The sequence below is a fragment of the Ixodes scapularis genome, unplaced genomic scaffold (genome assembly GCF_016920785.2).
Source record: "Ixodes scapularis isolate PalLabHiFi unplaced genomic scaffold, ASM1692078v2 PGA_scaffold11__112_contigs__length_91849675, whole genome shotgun sequence".
In the NCBI taxonomy this organism is placed as follows: domain Eukaryota; kingdom Metazoa; phylum Arthropoda; class Arachnida; order Ixodida; family Ixodidae; genus Ixodes; species Ixodes scapularis.
This window is the reverse complement of record NW_024609837.1, coordinates 57476883-57495749: the sequence shown is the minus strand read 5'-3', so window position 1 is coordinate 57495749 and position 18867 is coordinate 57476883. Positions and strand designations below refer to the sequence as shown.

General features: G+C 44.3%; 1 protein-coding gene across 1 annotated transcript in view; it reads right to left on the bottom strand.

Moving 5' to 3' along the window:
* LOC8041858 (kinase suppressor of Ras 1) overlaps positions 1-18867 on the bottom strand; it is a 136558-nt gene that overhangs the window by 72558 nt on the left and 45133 nt on the right. The window lies entirely within an intron of this gene.

Genomic DNA, 18867 nt, shown 5'->3' with positions numbered 1-18867 from the left:
TTTGAGGCTGTAATTGTAATTGTAATCAGTTACTTTTTACAGTGAAGTAACTGTAATTGTAATCGGTTACTTTATTTCAGTAACGTGTAAAAGTCTGGTAGAACCGGAGCGTCGGACGGGTGCTCCGTCCGGCTCCGGCATGCGAACAACTTGTCAGACGTTCGCCGCACGGCTGTCCGATTGTCGGAGGGCCGCAACCCACGGCAGCAGGGATGGCGCAACGTCATGTTGTCACGTGACTATCTCGGGAGAGGAGGTGCCTCGCGGCCTGGGGAAGTGGATGTGGCGGTGCGTCACGCGAGTCGTCTCCCGCGCGCACAAAACGAGCTGCCGATTTCGCGCGTCCATAGCAAGCCGGCCTTCTGGGACCGATCGAGACCGTCGAGACCCGAAGAGACTCCGTTTCAGCTTACGATGGACAGCAGCGGACGCTACCATCCATTCCAATGCTGTGTGAGTGTCACGTGAGCTTCGGGAGAGACGCGGCAATGCGCGGGGTGCATAGTCACGCGATTTGCATACGCAGTGCTCGGTTCGCTGGGACCAGCAAAAACGTAACCTCATGTAAAATCTTCAGACAGAAGTCAGAAAATTCACGAAGGGCGAATTCCCTTACAAAAATCTGTAGTTAAATTCTTTTGAATTTTTGTTGAAAATTTTCCGGAGTCGTATTGAATTTCTTTTTAAACTTTTTTGATGTTATTTAGACTTTCTTTTGACAACTTATTTAACTCCTAGTTAAAATTGGCCACTTAAATTTTTTAGAATTCCTTCTTACATAAATGCTTTTGAATTCCTTCTCACATAAATTTTGTTGAATTCCCTTTGACAAAACCACAGATTAACGTTTAAAAAAAAACACTAAATTTTTTACTATAATTTTTAATTTCGTTAGGAAATAGTGTCTTTTTGATACATACACATCCCACATATAAGCAATGTAAACAAACACAAACACCATCAAGCACTCAACACCAGAAACACAGTGCTGTTGACAGCACCAGAGCCTTATATAGCCTACATATCGAAGGTAATCATTTGGCCGGTGACCACCTCAGCACTTACTAAGTTTCCAAGTCTCCGGTCTCCTTCTCGAAAGTCTGTCAAAGGAAAGACAGTGCTTCGAAGTTGGTGGACTCTATCTCTTACTAAAAAGCATTGGTACAACTAATAATAATTTCGTGTGGTCGCTAAAACGATCTCCACAAAAACGGCTCATAGAACAAATGTTATCGCTTCTCTGCATAGCACCACTCGGGACGAAGCCAGTCAAGGCGGTTGCTCCACTTTAAAATAGTTATTTTGCTCTTTTTTACTAGTTGAATAGGGTCAATAACGCAACGATAGTCATTTAGAAAGTGAGAACGGCAGAACGTGTTTTTTGAACGCCTGGCCTCCAGCACGCGCCCCATGCCTTCCGTCGTGCTTTGACTGCGCAGTCGAGCTCTAGGGGCGCGAGACGTCGAAGAGTTGTCAAGGATAGAAGGCTCGCGCTGGAGGCAGGAGAACGGAAGCTCCTCCCTACGGTTCTGAAATTGTCAGAGACTATTGAGAAACTTAGTGACTTTTGACATTTAGTCAAGATGTATTATGTTCAATAAAAAGTCAACAGAAAGTCTGTAGCTTTTCTTTTGACACTGGCTACAGAAAGTCAACTGAATAATTTAAACACGAAGTAAATAGAACGTCTGCAGTATTTCTGATAACACTTTCAACAGGAAGTCAACAGAAAAAGATCCAACGTAGAGTTAATAGAAAGTCAATAGCTTTTCTTTTGACTCAGGCAGAAGGAAATCATAAGAAAAGTTTCAACACAAAATCAACAAACTTTTGTTGACCATGTCAACAGGAAGTCAGTCAAAATAAAGTAATCAAAGTGAACAAGAAGTCAACACATTTTCAATAAAAAGTAAAAAAAAAAAGAAACATCCGTCATATCGGACCCCGCACACGACCGCAGACCAAATAGAATAATAAAAAATGTCTCTTTTTATAAAATATTATAAAGAAATAATGTCAATAGGTTTTCTTTTTATTTTTTAGAAAATAACCTACAAAAAACGTTGTTACAACTTCTTTTTATTTTTTTATAAATAAGTCTACAAAACAAAATCTATTGTTTTTCCTTTGGAATTTTTTTAGAAAATAATCTACAGAAAAACGTCTTCACAAGTTCTTTTTAATTTTTTTATAAATAAGTCTACAAAACAAAGTCTATTGTTTTTCCTTTTGAATTTTTTTAGAAAATATCCTATAGAAAAACGTCTTTACAAGTTCTTTTTAATTTTTTTATAAATAAGTACAAAAAATTCAATATTTTTTCTTTTGAAAGTTTTTTGACAATAGTCAAAACAAAGTGCGTTTATAAAGGAATTCAGTAGGATCGCGGAAAGTCAATAAGAAGTCTAAAAAAATTAAAAAGAATGGTGAGACCCGTTTTTGTAAGGGATCAAGGGCGAGGAATAATATTTTTGATTTCTAGGATAGGTGGCGCAAGCTACCGCCCGGTACAAATACAACCATTAGCATCTATCCATCCATCCGTTAGACGAATACCCAGGATTGGACGGAGCTGAATGGAACGATACGTCGGAAGCATGCGTCTTGAACTGTCGAGGGCGGCGAGATTGGAGCTGCCAACTTTCCGACAGTTCGTACGTCGGATCGGACAGTTCTAACGCTATATATATATATATATATATATGTATGTATGAAATGAAAACACGATTGGGGAACACGCTTCGGGCGTGTTCGCAAATAATTATGTCATCATGTGTGCAGCAAACACCGCGTTTATTGTATGATGTAAGCGCATTAGAGGACATGCCGCTCTCTCTGTCAGCGCTCCGGACGCCGCTGCGACTGACTTCCTACAAAAAGCAGGAAAGCGACATCCCCAGTACAGAAACAAACACAAGCAAAGTCCTTGCCGAAGCTATCCAGGCCCGATGGAAATTCGCACGTAGCGGCTAAAAATAGCCGGTGCTGCGACGTGAGGAAGCCTCTGCTTATTGGCTATTTGCGTCCCTTCGGTGGCCGTTGGGCGCGACCACGGCCACCAGGGGATCGGGCCCAGAAATAGAGCGCGGTACAGTCCGGTATCGATTGTCTACGCTCGGGACGTGTGCCCGGCGTACACGCGACACCTGCGTTCCGGCCCGCGGGTCTGACCCGGAGCGCGGTTTCCCCCGGGACCGAAGATGGTCGGCACCGGTCACGTGACTCGCAGTGTTCACGATCCGCCAGTGCGATGAGACGCACGTTTTCAGCTTTTAGTTGAGAGCAGAATGGACAGGATGATGGATGGATGGCTACGAGTGAACCCTTTTAAATCGAGCGGCTGCTAACGCCGCCTAGCCGAAGCTTCTAATCTCGACAATGAACTAATACCCCATTAAATTCGGAATTATCGGAGAATCCCATATTGCGGCAATCTCATAATGCGCCAAACAGAATCCCATATCGCGCCAGCAGAGTTGAAATTGTCCCGTTGACCTACTCCACAAACTTCTCTGAATACGCGCACGGGGCTATTTTTGCCGCTGCAGTACGACTGCTGACCTGGGGCTCTAATCTCTACACTTGGCGAAAAAGTCGCCGAGGAATTCGACCGCCGTGGCTGGCCGGCGGCAAGGGCCGTGTTCCAAAATTTACTCCATCTATACTCCAGGGCACCGTGCTTCAGGGTAAGGGTTTTGAACCTTGGCGTTCTAAAACCTACCCGCGTCCAACGTTTTTCAATCTGTCTGCCCACGAGACAAGTCCCGGCAGAGTAACTCGGATCCATCTGGGCGATATTTGGCACACAGCCACAGTCAATCAACCGCGACGCCCAATCACGGGCACCGGATTCCTCGCCGTCTTTTTCGCCAAGTGTCCAGATCAAAGCCTCTGGACGACTGTTGGACATCGCAGAGTAGGAATTCCTCCATCCTCTTCGACAGTACGTACCATAAGCATCTTGGAGGATATACGACAGTTCGCAGGCCCAACGTACGGGGCAGCGGTAGTGAGCTGCCACGTTTATAGTTTATTTTTCGGATTCAATCGTCCAAGATCCTCGGCCGCACTCAGATAGGGAGTGGGTTCGGAAATGGTCATTGGTTACGGCTGGACAAAGTCCGCCACCCAACGACTAAGCACGAAAACAATGGGGTACAGCGATCAGACCCGCGCTAAGCGAATAAAAGCGCCGGAGAAAGATGTCGAACGAGTTGAGAGCAATGAACGAAGCACAGAGCCAACGTTTGTGCCCTGCTCACCAAAAACGATTGACCCATTCTAAAAGCATGTTCACATGCTTTTAGAATGGGTCCTGCGCTAATTCAGCGCACGACACAGCGCTCAGCAAGTATACACGGCGAGCAAGTATTCCAAAATGTGTTTTCGGCGCGTCGGAACGCAAGGACGCAAGGAGCGTCACACCGATCAAAGGACAACATAGATAACGCGCAGGAAACGTGCGACGACACCTAGGCGACGTTGTGGTCGGCATTCGCGATTCGACCAAACGCTCGCTATGACGGATTCACTCGAATTTACTTTTCTTTCATCGACGGAAATAAGAACAACTTTGACGGTGTTGGTTCAAGAATGCCAATACTCCAAGCTTAAATCGCGCTTTCTACACAGACCATCGGACTTCTAGTTCGTAAGAGATTTTATAAAAAGTAGAAAGGCGTAATTTCAAGCCATCTTCCTGCTGCAATAATTGAGGCATGTGAGACAAATACGTTACCACCTTCTTTCTTAAACTCACACACCGTTACCATACACAAGGTTGACGGTGAACAAAAAAAAAAAATATATATAGAGAGAGAGAGAACTACAGGGCCAATAGCCGTTGGCAATGCTGATTATAAGGTTCAAATGAAAGTTCTAGCCCGACGGTTGGAGAGCGTTATTTGTAAGATTGTGGGCGAGCATCCGACTAGTGGTATCATAGGTCGTTCGATTGTGACAAATGTTCAGATTGCGAGAAGTATATTAGAGGTGTGTGACGAGGAACTAGATCAAGTTGCCATGATTTAGATTAACCTGGAGAAGTTCTTGGATACTACACGTTAGAGTAGGCAAAACAGCATTAAACTTTGTTCGCTTGGCATATACAGGATTCTTATAATTAACGGGAAGCTTAAAACCCGTATTAGTGTACAGACATCCCTCAGACAACGTTGCCCACCGTCCCCGTTGCTGTTCTGTATGGTTCTCGAGCCCTTTTGTAGAAGCCTAATTAAAATAGACTTGTAAATGAATTTTCTCTCCAAAATATAAAAGTAAAACTTTTGCCCTTCGCCGATGATGCTGCCGTTTTTTGTAAAGAAGGGAGAAGCATTGTCGATACGGTGAGTTAAGTAATGTCTTACTGCGAGTTGCCGTTAAATGGTTAAAATTCTGCGGCCTTTGGCATGAGACATGGACCATAAAGCCCGAAGTTTTTGAAGATATCCGTTTTATGTCCTCGCTAACTGAGTATCTTGGTGTTCCACTGCAAGATTATAAAAGATCAAATGAATATTGGTCGACGGTAATTCAGGAGACGCGAGAGAAAGCTGGCAAATGAGGTGGGCAGGATATGCCAATCTTTACGCGTGCCACCGTCTGTAACGTCTTTTTTTCATTGCAAAATTTGGTACGTACTTTGTGTTTTGGCTTGCGCCAGTGGAAATGTGCAAAAATTACACCGTGTTTTCGCGGTATTCATTTGGTGGTCTGGGTGGGAAAGGGTATATCGTGACAATCTGTTTCGCTGCGTCAAGAAAGGGGGCTATCCCTATCACATCTATTTGTCAAGCAAGTTGTTTCGCGGTTTTCGTTTTTTAGGGAACAAACTAATCCTTTTCTTCGTGCTGTCATTCAGACTTGCGGATAAAATTCCATCGTTCGTTTTTTCTACGTGTTACACAATGGGAAACGGAACAAATGGTCCCGGAACAAATTATCCCGGAACTAACAGTCCCGGAACAAATGGTCCCGGAACTAATGGTCCCAACTTCAAGGTAGGAAAAAATGGTCCCACAAAATTGTCACCCCTGTAAAAGCCTCTGAACGGAGCTAGGACCTTCTAAAGTTTGATAAAGGAAAAAGGGGGCGGGGGGGGGGGGGCGCTTTTTTATTTCGTTGGTGAGATAAGCGACAACACAGACATTCACGATTGACCGCATGGTTCAGCTTCAGTTAACAAATGACGCGTGAAAGTGCCACATTTTCTTCCGGTCGCCCATTTTCGAACGGTAAGTAATTTACTGAGCTCATTCAGACCGCGTCATTATGTATAAATGTTAGTAAGCGTCCCACTCGAAAGATATCGTAAGTAATGATTAGTTTTGTACTTCTAGCTGTAGAATCTCTCCCCCAGTACAGCCAGGGCGTGAAAACCATGGACGACTTCCTTCGAGGTGTGAGGTCAGAAACATTCGGTTCTGACCTCTTCAGACGTAAGATTTTTTGTATGTTTATTTGTGTGGCATCAATAAAATGTTTGAGTTCTGAACGTCCCGTGAAATATATTTCAATCTAGGTGGTGTAGTTACTGATTTGTTTAGAGAGACAAGAAGGAGTGTCACTGGTGCACACGCACCCAATGCACCTCAAAAGGCAGCAAGCTCCGCTCCTAATGTGGGCAGTAACCAAAGTACACACGGAGATGAATGTAATTGAAGTCGCATAGCACCAATGACATGAGTACAAGTGCTCATTTCGCCTATCAAAACAAGGCACTAATAACATAACTAGCAAAATGCTCTTTATGGTGTAATACTAGCAGTGACCCCCTTCAATATACGATTACTAAATATTACAATAAAATGACACTGACTCTGGTATTGCTAGACATTATTCCGATAATTTTAAATGAAAGAGCTATAGAAACCTTATCAACTTGCTCTTAGGTAATCGGTCTCAAATTATGGGACCATGGAAGTTCCTCATTCCACCAGCAGACAAGTACGTAGAGAGCATAAATAAATAAAGTGCATTGAGTGTGTTATATTTTCGAAGTGATCTTATTACGTGAACATTTTTTCCTACCTTGAACTTGGGACCATTAGTTCCGGGACTATTTGTTCCTACACCCCGCCCGATTAGGTGCCAATATTGGACGCTCTAGAGAACTTGGGCTCGAGTATGAATGTTAAAACTCTCTCGAGTTTTAACATTCATACTCGAGCCCCATGTGTTGTGCACGAGTTTTTTTATTTATTTTGGTTATCAGTGATTGTTTGTATTTATTTGCCATTTTATTTTGGGGTGGCAGGGACAAAAGGTGTATTAAAACACCTGACCCAGGTCGCGTACCCCATACAGGTTTCAGAGCGGCGCAGCTCTTACAAGTATAAGTGTAATTCTTGTCGAAATCGGGAAAAAAATAAAGAAAAAGTGCCTTGCGTCGCCCAGTCAGTAGTGTGTCTGGCTCGCAACCGAAGGAACTTGAGTTCGAATCCCGCCTAACATTTTTTTCAATTTTTCTTTAAGGCAAACGAATTAGTTTATAGAACGAAATCGTTTAAGACACGCGGCGACCTTTAATTTGCATTGCATGTCAGGTTTTTTAATCACTTTATCCACGCGTGACGTCACGTTTAGCGTGAGCGTTGTATGGTTTGAAATTCCCGCTAGAGGTCCTGTGGTTGTGACGTCATGACCCTATCGACCAATCAGGAATTTAGCGACAAGCTACCGATGCCACCTTTTCTCGTCACGCCACCGACGCCGGATTTGCTATCGCGTCAAAATAAAAACGGCAAGTACCAGTAAACAAAACAATCTGCTAAAGCTGCAGATAAAGGGAAACGTTGCGACGAGTTTGCACGAAAGACGGGCAAGGTTCTAAATTGACCTTTTTCAGAGTTTGGCCACGATCGTGGCGCGCCCTCGCGGGAATCCCTCGAAACACTTTTGGTGGCTCCGGGAACGTCACTCCGCTGTCCGCGCCAGGCGTGGCTTGTCTCCCGGTTCATGTGTTTGCGTGTGTTCTCTGGTGGCGTTGTTCCGTCCTTCACCAATCTGAACGTGTCTTTCTGTCGTCGCTTCGCGTGCATATTTTCTTCGAAATGGCTGAGAATGACCTAGAGGATTAACAAAAGTCAATGTCTAGGATACAGAGGACCTCGTTCGTTTTTATACCTTCAGGGATGGATAGACCGCCGACGCCACATCGGTTCTTACCATCGACTCGGAGTCACTTCATCGTCATTTCGGTGTCGCGTCTTGCAAGGAACTAAAAAAGGGGTCTGTTTTCAAAGCAGAGTCGCTGAGTGTTATGTAAGGAGAGTAATGGTGACCAGCTTGGATACCGACCCAACCTTCCTCCTTGTGCGGAGTTTGTGAGCTCAGTTTATGAGCAGTTGATTTTACTCTCCTTGACTGCTTAAGTTATTCAAGCTTATCGCGTCCGTCACTTCGCCGTCCTGCGTACCGCGCGAGAGCACGGGACATTGCCGTATTCGGGAATGTAAACAAACTCGGACGGTGCGAAATCCGGGCCGTCTTGATATCGCGAACCTGCACCGTCAAAAAGTAAGGAACGGTATGTTAGAAACAATCCATCTTTGAATTCAGCACGTTTACGAACCTTCGACAAAGTGGGCCCAGCAAACAGGGCAAACAGCAAACAGCCACAAGTTCACGGTTGGTTGCCAAGAAATTTCATCAAGTTTCTGTCTCCGTAAGGCTTAAATTCGTTTCGCTCGCTTTAAATGTTTTGTCAATTTTTTTTCTTTTTTAACGTGGCAAGACGCGAATGTGTATTGCGCACGCCTGAAGAACGGAAAGCTTTATGCTGTTATTTTTTTAATTCAGTACCGGGTATGGCATGATTACGTCACACAACCTCGTTTGCACGTTTACTATTAATTAAAAATGGTCAGAGTGCAGGCGAGCTGGTGTAAGTTGAATACATGAAAGCTTGATGGAATATCGAGGACAGGGACGGAAAGAGTACCTCTTTCAAGAGGTCCTGTATCCGTCCCCGTCATTGATGTTTTATCCTGTCATGTATTCGTATCTAATCAGCAACACGCTCATTTTCAATTATGAAACTTGAGGCTGAGGTAGGAAAAGGAAAATGCAAAGGAAAAACGGGCAGCGTCTCGGGAGTCGTTGCCTGTCCTTTTTCTGTGTCCTTTTGCGTTTTCATTTTCCTACCCCAATTTCAGGTATATCATCATGTTCACATTTACTGTATTTTAGTTAAAAGCAGAATGTCCCACCGTCACATTGATGTTCCAGCCACTTGACACGGGGGACTCTCGTCATAGGGTTTTGAAAGCAGGGCAAAAACGGCGGGGTGTTTGACATCGGGTGCTTTCGTGCACCACCCGCCAAAGGCTACAAGAACTTTATAAAATTTAGCATTTTAACAATGTTTGCTTCTATTTGTGCAACCTTCTGCTGTGCCGTGGTGAGGCATGACGACTATGAAGCCAAGCCGCGAGAATACCGGAAGAGTCAAGCATAACCAGCACTGTCTGAGCGACCGAGCGGGCGAGAGAGCCACCAAAAATGGCGCCTTTCCCTTTCCTCTCCTCTCTCAGAGTCGGCGCATGCGCCCAGCGATCTCTGAAAAAGGTCGATTGCCTATTCCCGCTGTGTACAACCGAAAGAAAACTATACAAAAAATAATACAGCCGCCTTTTGTGGTGGTCTGTGAGAAATCCTTTAGGTAAAGCAACACCGACTCGGAACATCTTCACCCATATTATGGATGCACGCACTCGTACGTGCAGCTGGTATACGTGGAAAGGCGGCGCCGTAGGGGACGAAAATGAGCGCTGGTGCTCTGGGAAAGCATTTGGTGCACAGACACCGGGCCGGACAAACACACATACATGCTTTCAGCATTTCGACCTCTCCCACTGTGATCCCTCCCGCAACCCTCGAACAAGCGCCCAAAAAACAAAGCTGCTAGAAAAGAAGAAAAATTAAAAAAGTAACAGCCGGTATACGGTTTGTTTCGGCCCGCCTTGTAGACTTTTACGCGAGGCCCGTGCCCGGTCAGGGCCCTTCATGAATATAGCCGTGAAACCCGAGCTCAGCCCGCGGGCTGGCCCTTAGACCTCTACCAGGAACGTCGTCCCGTGCAACGCTGCGTGCAACGGTGCGCAGCAAGACGCCTTTTCTCCCGCTTACGTGCGTCAACTCCGCGCATGACCAGGCGGAGAGCGGGAGCAACAAAAATGGTCGCCGCGACGGTTATATGCCCATATTCCGAAGACGCACAGATGCGCGCGCGTGGCAGCAGACGCGAGACCTTGCACAAAACAACGCAGCCACAACAAAATGTAGGCGACCAGAAACAGCGAGCGCCCGGCTCAAACGGCCGGCGAGCGGGCGATCCCCTCGGGCAGCACCTGGCAGAGGGCCCGGTCCCGAACAGCCTCCGATTGGACGGCGGGCCAAGGTCAACGCGCGACCGCAACGCCGTCTGCCAGACGGGTTCGCGCGCACGAGCCTGGCACGAGCGCGCGCTCAAGCGTCTCGGTCTTTCTCTTTGCTTGCAGCGGAAAAGCCCCGTTCTTCACCCGGGGAAATAGAGAGCCGAGATTTAAGAGAGGGAGTAACGTAAGGAACTCGAGGGCACGGCGGGCGTTTGCAATTTAATGGCGGACGCTTCCTGCGCTGATGGAGCGCAAGTGCGCATGCGTTGTATTGTCGCGTGGCGCTCGGCGCGCGCTGTCATCAAACCTTTATTGTGGTTTTTCGAATCTTTCTTTACAGATAGGGCGAGCGCGTGCATCGCGTGTACTTACGTTCCCAGCATTCTCCTTCATGCTCGGGGAATTTGGCAAAAGGTCTATCGGAAACGAGGCCCGTAAACCACGTGACTCCCATCAAGCAGTTGCAAACACTCTGAAATCCAGGCACACCAGGGGGAGGCAGCACAGCACGAGCGACGGCGGGTACTACTGCTCGGGCTTTTAAAAGACGCCCAGAAAGGTTGCTGATCACGCATAAAGAAGAGATACGCATCTCAAAAACCCTTAAAAAAAAAAAAAAAAGCTTACGGGGTGGGCATAAAGGAGCAGGTGAGACGAAGGACAGATGTCGGCGTGGCGCGCGTGCCGCCACTTTTATTTTTGTTGTCGCGATGGAGAGGAGGCTATTGGTTCTTCTTCCCTTCTTATTATTTCTATTTACGGGTATTGGTTCTCCGTGGTCCCTCGAACCTCCTTTTTATCTGCGGTGTTTGCAGCCCAAGGTGCACGCGCACGTGAGCCGATGAAATCACGTGTGCGCTCCTCCAGCTTGTTTGGCGAGGTTTCTGTGCACGAGGTCGCTTCGTCCGTATTCTACCGCAGAGCAGGCGCGTAGACGAACGTCCCGATGGCTGGTGCTCGCAGTGAGCCACGGGCCACCGTCCGTGGTCGCTGTGACATTGAGCACCGCGGCTTCCACCACGCTTTATCTGCTGCACAAGTGACCTCCTAACTGCCAAATCGCGACTAAAATCGCACAATGTGAATAGAACATAAGGGCGGTCATAGAGCCAACAAATAAGCTATACGCTTTAGAACAGTCTTGGGCGCGTTACTGAAAAAAAAGTAACCTATTACAATTACTTTATTGAAAAATGTAACTGACTGAGTAATGAATTACTGTACCACAAAAATAATTGAGGAATTACCAAAAAGTTATTTATTACTTTTCACGTTACTTTTTTAGCTTTTTGTTACGAAAACAAAAAGGCATACATATGTTCAAAGTGGTCGCATTTTGTATCTCCTAGTGCCTCGTTAAGCCTAGTGAAGATTTTCAATTTTATAACTCCAGAGGGAGCACGTGACCTTTTTCGCGGGCGCGATGAGAATAAAATAAGCTACTGGTAATAGAATTCGTCACTTCTTTCAGTAACAGAGATAAAGAGAGAGAGAGAGAGGGAAGGATCATTAAACAGCCACATGCTGGACTAATAAAAACCCCGATCTAGTAACAAAAAAAAAAAATCGTAGAGCACGCGTTGGTCACCTTTTTCGAGATAGAATGGGGGGAGAGGTCCTTGTCATGGTTAGATGATGTCAACGCAGAACAACAGTCGTCTGTAATCAGTTACTTGTAACTCGTTACGTACAAATCTGTTACAGAGAAATTACACCTACCCATCTTGGTGCTTAAAATCATCATGCCAGTTATAGTCATGAAGCTTTATCTGAAGTCACAGGAAACGCTTTTCCGTCCCCCACAAATGTTTGAACAGTTCGCGACACAGCAAAGCAATATTTTGAATCCTGACGATCGGCAGTTGCGTCTGATGGTGGCGCCCACTACCGGGTAACGGAGTGCCGATACTCTAAGCATAGCTTATTTAGTGGCTCTAGGCGGTCCTAACATCTCATACTCGCACGCTTGCGGAGTGAGAAAACAAGACTGAATAATAATAATAATCAATCAATCAATCAATCAATCAATCAATCAATGCATGCTTATTATGGTTATAGTGCCTAGGAACAACCTTGCGGTCTTGGTGCTGGCAGAGTGGATGCAAATGAATACATAAAACACACAAATAGAGAAGAGCAATGCACTATACAGTAACTGCATATAATCATACACGACATACACTGAGCTGAGTGATGACGAAATACAATTTCTAGGTCTTGTGTACAATTAAGAGAAATTTCAGTAATGCAAAAACTAGTTTGAGAGGCACTAAAAGCGAATGATATACGAAGCAGTAGCACAAGGACAGACCCAACAATGTCTGTGCTCTCCGAATTTGATCTTAAAGTGAACCACAATCATTATTCACCCGCCGGACAGGTCTTCAATAGAAATAACAAATGCCCTGTAGCACGAGTTAAAAATATCCAGTTTCTCAGAGTACGGGTTATAACACTCAGTCAGTCTAATTATTAAGCTTAAAAGGCTATTTTTTTTTAATATAAAAGGATGATTGATTCCGAGTTGGCACACGTGGAACCCTAAGGCACACTTCAGACAAGAGGCTTGGTGAATTAATCGACCCATGCAACGTCTTAAACAAAAACAGTAGTACCGCCTTTTGCCCACGCCGGTGCAGGCTCAGGAAGTCAACACGCTCTAACGTTCCGTCATAAGTTGAACAATGAACATCTTTTACAGGGTAGCGATGTTTAACGATGGAAATGAAGTTTTTCTGAACTCGTTCGATTTCCAGTGAGTTGGTTTTAGAGATGCCGTTCCACACAACTGAGGCATATTCTAACTGGGGCATGCATAACGAGCGGTACAACGTGAGAAACGCAGAAAGATGCTTGAAGTTAAGCGAGAGGCAACACCCAGCGTGCACACAGGCGAGTTAACGAGCCTAGCTACGTGACTAGAGAATCGCAGGCTAGGATCGAACATAACTCCCAGATCTTTCATTGCACATACCCGGGACAGGGATTCACCATAAATACTATATGCGAAAAATGTATTCTGTGCCTTCCGAGTAAATGTCATAACCTTGGTTTTAGCGCGGTTTAATAGAGTATAATTGGCTGAGCACCACCTATAAAGAAAGAACATGCATCTTCCTGAAGCCTAGCGCAATCATTTAAAGTAACTATTTCTTTGTAAATTTTAATGTCATCAGCGTATTGCAGGAACGAAGAATTAGAAATAGCATCAGAGACGTCATTTACAAAAAAATGTGAACAGGAGCGGTCCTAGGACGGATCCCCGAGGAACGCCAGAACTTGCCCCGTACAATGAAGAGTTCATATTGTTGACTCGAACGTACGCTTTCCTGTTTGACAAATACCTTTGAAACCAGTCGTATACTGTGCCACAAACCCCGTAGGCGGAAAGCTTTGATAAAAGTATCGTATGATTAACAACGTCAAATGCCTTGCTTGGGTCAAAGTAAACCACGTCTAGCTGACCTCTGTTGCAGACTACCTGGGATGCGGTAGACATAAAACTTACAAGATTTGTAGTCGTTGATCTGCCGGTCATAAACCCATGCTGATTAGGGAGGGTTAAGTTTTCAAATTTGAAAGACAAGAATTTATGAATGACTGTTTCAAAAAGTTTGGAAATTGAGAAGAGAAGGGCATTTCGTGGAAGGAGTTGTTAAATATTGCACATAGTGTAGGTGTAAGGATATCATGAAAAGTTTTAAAAATCCAGATGGTATACCATCGTGCCCCGCAGATAGCGTGACTTTCATTTTCTTAATACCTAGCTGTACACATTCCTCGTCGACATTAATGTAACTTATTAGAACAGACTCACGAATTCATTCAAGTGAGTCAATGTGGCGGAGGAGCAGACGGTACTGTCTTTGTAGGCTGAACTAAAATGATCTGCCAATAGCTCAGGCACGCACTCCGCATCTCTTTCATGGTGATCCAAAATTATTGTCGATCCAATATCCTTCCCGGAACGTGATCTAGTGTACCTCCAAAATTTCTTACGGTTTTTGACAAGGTCAGATTCCACTGAGTCACGATACGCCAGGTGGTCACGGTTTAACATTACCTTACATTTCTTTGTGCAACTCTTGAATTCTACCTCCCGCTTTGGGAGGCCACTTTTTTTAAACTTTCTGTGCAAGAAGTCTTTCCTTTTTAGTAGCGTTCTTAGTTGATAAGAAAACCAATTAGGAAATCCAGGTTTCTTTAAAGATTTTAAAGGGATGAATTTGTCCATGGCCTCTCGAATTAATCTCGTCATGATAATAATAATAATAATAATAATAATAATTTTTTATTTCATGTATTTCATAACAACATACAAGAATGCGGGTCCGTCGAAAGCCAAAAGAGGCTTGTAGGACTGGACCCAGCAGCGGCGTGAAGAAAATCAAATTCTGACGCTTGATTACATTACATTAATAATAATAATAATAATATTAATTTTATTATTATAATTATTATTGATTGATTCCAAGTTGTTGTATTAGGCGACAAAATTAACTGTAGCAGTCAATTACAAATGAAGGTCGGTGTCCCCAAGGCCTCAATTTTATCCCAGTTGCTTTAAAACATTTGCATTAATAATTTCGCTTCAACAGTTAACAACTGTACTGTGTTTCAGTGCGCAGATGATACGGTTCTGCTTTTAGAAACTTGTGCTACGAAAAGGCAATGAACAACCTGCAACGTTACGTAATCGAAGCAATGTGGTGGTATTCCCAAAATGGTATTTCTGGAAATGTGCAAAAGACAAAGCTGACTTGTTTCAGAAATCTTTTAAAAACCAGAGTGATTGACATCCCCCTTTTTTTGCATGGTCACGATTGCTCTCCGTGTAACTGCTCTACGGTTGAATATATATATATATATATATATATATATATATATATATATATATATATATATATATATATATATATATATATATATATATATATATATGTGTGTGTGTGTGTGTGTGTGTGTGTGTGTGTGTGTGTGTGTGTGTGTGTGTGTGTGTGTGTGTGTGTGTGTAGGGTGTTTCAGAGAACGCAGGCCAGATCGCTCGTGCGAAAACTGCTCATCGCAACGAAAAAAGGCTTGTGGCGTTTTGGTCCTGGGCCAGGGGCCCATTTAGGAAAATTATTAAAGTCCAGGATAATTAAGTTAATTATTTTTGCGGAATTAATTTTTTTAATACTGTGTTTAAGGGCATGGTTTCAACTAGAAAATTGCTCAGCATCATCGAAAGACACTAAATCAACAAATTGCAGAACGATAGAAGGCACGTGAAGCATTTTACGGCTTTCTGAAAGACCGCACAAAATCGACGGGTTTTTAAGTTTCGGTTTGCTATCGGAGCGCATCTCGGCCCCGGCGGCACCGCGTCCCGTGAAGAGATAGTGCAACCAACCTCTGCTGCGCTGTCATCGCGCGACGCAGCAGAGGCTGGTTGCACTATCTTTATGCGATCACGAGACTCCCCCGGCAAATATCATATAGAGTTTTATAGACAGTGCGGATGAGGAAGGTGCTTCGTTTCACTTTAGAGACCAACTAGAGTCACAAAAGAAGCTACGCAGGCGCCGCCTTGTCGGTGCTCAGTGCAGGCTGTTTTTTTCTGCGCGGACTGTTTTAACATATCTGAAGGACATAAGCATAAGGCTTCCGTTTCTTACCATACTCATTTTCGCCCCACGAACCGTAGTAAAGAAAAAAGTCCGGCTCCTCGCGCAGTATTACTAATTTCCTCCTTTATGGAGAGAATATACCCTTTTCAAAAGTCGGCGCCATCGCCTGTACGCCATCTGAGCATGTATTGGACACGAGCGCTGACGTCAGAGTTCGGCGACGACTCGGACCCAATCACGCGCTTCGTAAGCAATGGCTACCACCTATTGTACCTCGATGGACTTTTAAAAAAAGCGTTGATTAAAATATATGTAGCAGCAATTTAGGTTAGATATCGGTTATCTTATCAAGACGTACACGCTTCAAACTCCAAAAGCGTCGCTTCTTCCCCTCACAAACAAATCTTGTAAGAACTTTTTTGCGCGGCGTATGAAGCTTTTTTTTTTTTTTTTCTGGAGGCGAAAACGAGAACAGTACCGAACTGTCGACGCATCTTTAACTTTGTGAGTGAAAGAGGGAGAGATAGCGTGTGTCTGTGTGAGAGAAAGAGGGCTTGTGTGTGTGTGCTCGCTTGTACATAACTGAGTTTTAACATAATTCTCATCATGCCTCGCATTATTCTTAAAATCCTTTCATTGTTTTCTCTCATCACATTATTTTTCGTACCCCTCTTCCCCTAACCCCAGTCAGAGTAGCCAGGACAAACGTCCCAGCTAACCTCTCTGTCTTTCTGTCATTAAGATCGACCAATCGGGAGGATATATAAATGCGCCTTCGATTTCAGGTAAAGCTTAAAATAAATGGAACTAAGCATTTTTCTTTGTCGGGGAACAGCCATGCGGGCCCTCGTGCGGTGCACCGGCTACACGACGAGTGCAGCCGAAAAGAGACCACGACGGAGGGCCCCATTATTCCACTTCGATGGGAGCGCGGCCTTGGCCCCCCCGCGGTTTTTCGGAAGACCCCGCCACCTGCCGCCTGTCTCTGCGCAAGAAAGAAGGAAGGACGTGCGACGACCTGTTCCTTGACCCCGATGAGGGCGAGGATCCTCGCCGTGCATCGAGATCCTCAAACAGCCTAAGGCACAGCCGTCGGTGGCTCCCTCTTGTGGTTATTAACTGTGACGTCCAGGACCGGGATTATCAATTACCAGACACTATTTTGATTGTGCGCGTAAAAAAACACGTCGTAAATATGGAATCATCGCGTCCTCAAAAAAGCATCGTCGAAGCTGACAGTTTGAAATTGCCGGTTATTTTCATCGATGAAAGTAGATTTCATCGTACTCAAGGCGTCATAGTTAGTGTTTGACCAATAGTGGGAGGCTGACCGCGGCGACGCTTTTGGTTACGCACGTTGCCATATACCTTTCGATAAATTATCCCAACACAAAAAAGAATATTCGGGAACGTGTGGTACACCCGCTGCACGCGCTGGCCTTCTTTGTATAAAAGATTCCGAGTACATGGACGAAATAAGGGGGGGTCGAGGAAAGCGCGTGCAATGTGTCAATCGTTTTAGAGTTTTGTTTTCGAACGACTGCTACTGCAGGCGCCAGCATGTGCAGTGCGTGTATCTACGTTCCCAGCATTTAGTTTGGTGCTTGGGTAGTTTGACAAAAAGTCTATGCGCCGAGGGGGAGGAGAGGGGACGCTAGAATCAATCAATCAATCAATCATCAATGTTTATTCACGTAAAGATGTACAAAGAAATGTCTGATTAGTCATCTGGATCCATAGCCTACATGGCTAGTAATGGATCCATTAAAAAAACATTCACATTTAAAACAATCAGCTGCACAAATAATATAACTACTAGTACGGAGTTAACAGGGTGAGTTGTACACTTCAGATGAAATAAATCGTTTTAATGAGAGTACAAAATTTGTTGCTAGTTTTATATTACATGAAATGTTATTCCATATCTTCGCACCAATGAACGATATTAAGCGGCGCCCGTAAGCATTGTAAGTTATCGGCAAATTAAGGTTATTATAATGTAGTTGTCGGGTTTCACGTTTTGGAAAATTGAATGTAGAAGAGTGATATGGAGTATTCTGGGTTAAAATTCTTTGGACTAAAATGGCAGTCTTATGGTCGCGAGCTAAGTTGATGGGGAGTATGTTTAATTCACTAAAAAGATGCTTAGCTGATGCATGTATAGGTGCTGCTGCTATTATCCTGATTGCCCTTCTTTGCAGAATGGTAACTCTCGCTAGATATGACGCGTAAGTGAAACCCCATGATTCAACACAATAGGTTAAATGAGTATGAAACACACCGAAGTAAATCATGCGTAATGTTTGTTTGCTAAAATGTTTCCGTGCTTTCACTAATGAAAAGCATCCGAAGGTTAATTTTTTACATAGCTCGTCAATGTGGGGAGCCCAGTGTAGTGTTGAATCTAGGGTAATTCCTAGGTATTTATAAGTGATAACTTGATCGATGTGTAAACCTCCTAGATGCAGGTTACATGTAAATGATTGTTGTTTCCGATCAGACGCGAAAACAATGAACTTAGTTTTTTTTTAATATTTAGCACCAGCTTGTTGCAATTAAACCAAGTTATCGTATTTTTCAAGTCGTTATTTGCTAGTAATTCGGCCTCTTCAAGAGAATGATGTGATACTAGTAAGGCTGTATCATCGGCGTATAAAACTGCTTCGGAATGTCTGAGGCAAGCTGCGTAATCATTGATGAAAATAGAGAAAAGTATCGGTCCTAACACCGACCCCTGTGGTACACCAGTCTTCACTATCGCGGTTGTAGATTGATTATGGGAAATTTGTACAAATTGGGTGCGGTTTGTTAAGTAGCTACGAAAAAATTTGCCAGCTGGCCCTCGAAAACCGTAACGCTCAAGTTTTTGTAAAAGAATGTCG